Consider the following 2,398-nt stretch of genomic DNA (forward strand, 5'->3'; position numbering starts at 1 on the left):
GAGGCCGCCCGCGCGTGCAGGCTCGGACAGGTAAAGGAGGGGGCGTCCCCGCCAACTTCCCCGCTGCGCGCGCCGCCGGCCCTGCCCCTGCCGGGCGTGTTTACCCGAGAGACTTGGGCTACGGACTGCTCTGCGCACCCCCATCCCCCATCCCAAAGTGCACTCTCTCCTCCCCACACCCCCCGCAATTCACTGGTGGCCAAGGCGTGCGAGTGGAACAGAGGGGGCGCTCCGGGCACACATTGAGCCAGCACCGGCCTCTGCCGCCCGCGGAAAGCCTCAAGAGGCGCCCCTGAGCCTTGGCTCTGCCTCGGGAGTTTCCCTTCTGAGCCGTCCTGGGGCAGGCGCCGAGACTGGGTGGGTCCTCGGGAACGCGCAGGTCTAAGGGTGAGAGGGGTGTCCCTTTAGTTCTCCCTTCCAGATGAGAGGGCTCCGCGCTGGACCCCCATCTGCCGACTGCTCATCTTCCTCTCTCTCGCCTAAGGCGGTACTCTTAGGCGGCCTCTCTAAAGCCACCCCAAGCTGCATCCAGCTTTTCTCCCGCGCCAAATCTCCCCTGGTAAGAGGTAAAGCCTGTAATGGGGAGATGAGAAAAGGACCCAGGGCGATCCCCGGATGCGTTTTTCCGCAGCCCCGCTGCGAGACTGGGAGTGAACGCTGAGCAGGTGAAATAGGGAAATGAAAAAATCTTTTAAAATCCTTTTAAGAAAAAAGGACTGGGAAGAATCGTGGCCTCCAGATGGGAGATAGGATGGTGCCTCCACTTGGTTGGGTCCTCGAGAATTGTTGGGCTCTCAGAGAACCGTCCAGGAATGGTCCCCTGGCGTGTTAAGGTCAGAGAAGGCAGCGCCGAGGGCCTCGGAGAGTTCGTAGAGAGCAGCAGGGAGAGCGCAATATACCCCCACCCCTCCTCCCTGCGGGTCCCCGTCCGCTTATCCTTCGAGTCCGAAGCCCCACTCCACTCCTTCCCCGAAGCCCCACTCCACTCCTTCCCCGGAAGACCAAAGTCTGTGAACGCCGTGGTCCGCACGCCTACGGCCCTTTCAATACGCATCCTGCAATCCCTACCTCTGCCCTTCCCTGGGCTCCCCTAGTTTTGAGACTCCCGCAGCCGGAGTAGTGGAGGGCAAATCGGTTAGGAGATGGAACATCCTGCCGCGGGAGAAATGAGGCTAGACGGATTACAGACTCAATTTAGAGGCCTCCCTAACCCGAACCCCAGAAGAGTGCCTCGGTGCAGAGAAGCAAATCAGCGAGGAATGATCCCGCCGTCTGGCCACCTTGGTCAGTTTTTATGTTTTATAAGCAAATGCGGAACATTAACAGCAGAGCCCAAGGTTTGTTTTCTCAGCGCAACCTCCCGCGAGTCCTGAGCGAGGTGAAGGAGGCCGAGGGGCTGGAGGACGCGCGCCGGGCTCCACCCCGGGATTTCGCTGCAGGAGGGAAAGGACGCGCGCGGGTGTCTGCAGCTTGGAACTGCCATCAGTGGCTACAGGTGGCGGCCGCAGGCAAACTCTGCGCCTTAACCTCCTATCGCGGCACTCGGGGGGGAAAAGAGACCAACCTTCCGCGCCCTCGAGGAGCCCCAAACCCGCCGCGCGCCCGAGTGCTCCGCGCTCTCCGTGGGGTTGGACGATGAAGACAGGGACCGGAAAAGAACCACACAGAAGAACCCCTGATGGTTGTTTTTTGCTTCTGTGCAGCTCCGCCGCCCCCGCGTCGTCTGCTCTGGTGACCCTGTGAACACTTTAAAAAAAAAAAAAAAAAGGAGTCGGAGAAAGCAGCCGGCTACATGCTCTTATTTGGGCCACAAGCAGGCGGTCAGCTTGGAGGTGGCAGTTCGCGCAACCCAGACTGTGCTGAGGAGCTTCGACCAAGCGCCTGGCGTCGGGTGACGGCGTACCCTTCACGCCCTCTCCCGCAGAGCCGCAGCCTAGGGGAGGGCGGGTAGGTGCGAGGTCTTGGCTCCCGTCCTAGATGTTGCTCTTGCGGACAGAAGCAGAGCGGCGTGCCCTTCTGCCTCCGCGAGATGTGGAGAGGGAAAACGGAGGGCATAGATTGAAAGCAAGAGTGAAGTCGGGCGACATCTATGGCCCTCGCTGGAACCACAGGCGTGTCTCTCCAAGTCCCGAAACCAACTTAACTGCAGTGGATCGCCTCGCTCACCTCCCCGTGCTCTGCAAGCTGCGGGAACCTTCCGGACGCTTAATTTCATTACGAAACTGTATCTCTGTCTGTGCTCTTCTCAAGAACACATTACACTTTAATTTGGTAAAAATGTTTCCTAGCTTCGTCTGGCGGTCGGTCCGGAAGCTGCCAGCCTGGAGGGACACGCCCGGGTTCATGCTTTGCCCAGAGCAAGACTCCAGGTTCACACTCCCCTCTCCTTGCTCGTGTG

General features: G+C 60.0%; 1 protein-coding gene across 2 annotated transcripts in view; it reads right to left on the reverse strand.

Annotated features, from left to right (window-relative positions):
* The window catches only part of BCL2L11 (BCL2-like 11 (apoptosis facilitator)), a 51,856-nt gene extending 49,655 nt beyond the window's left edge, over positions 1–2,201 (reverse strand). The window contains exon 1 of one of the 2 annotated variants that reach the window (XM_010829553.1): positions 2,167–2,201. The gene's annotated coding sequence lies outside the window, so the exon portion shown is untranslated. Of the gene's footprint in view, positions 1–1,564; positions 2,141–2,166 lie in introns of those variants that run through there. The other variant, XM_010829552.1, reaches the window with a different exon arrangement.
* Between the last annotated feature and the right edge of the window lie 197 nt (positions 2,202–2,398).

The sequence above is a fragment of the Bison bison genome, unplaced genomic scaffold (genome assembly GCF_000754665.1).
Source record: "Bison bison bison isolate TAMUID 2011002044 unplaced genomic scaffold, Bison_UMD1.0 scf7180017864508, whole genome shotgun sequence".
Lineage (NCBI taxonomy): Eukaryota > Metazoa > Chordata > Mammalia > Artiodactyla > Bovidae > Bison > Bison bison.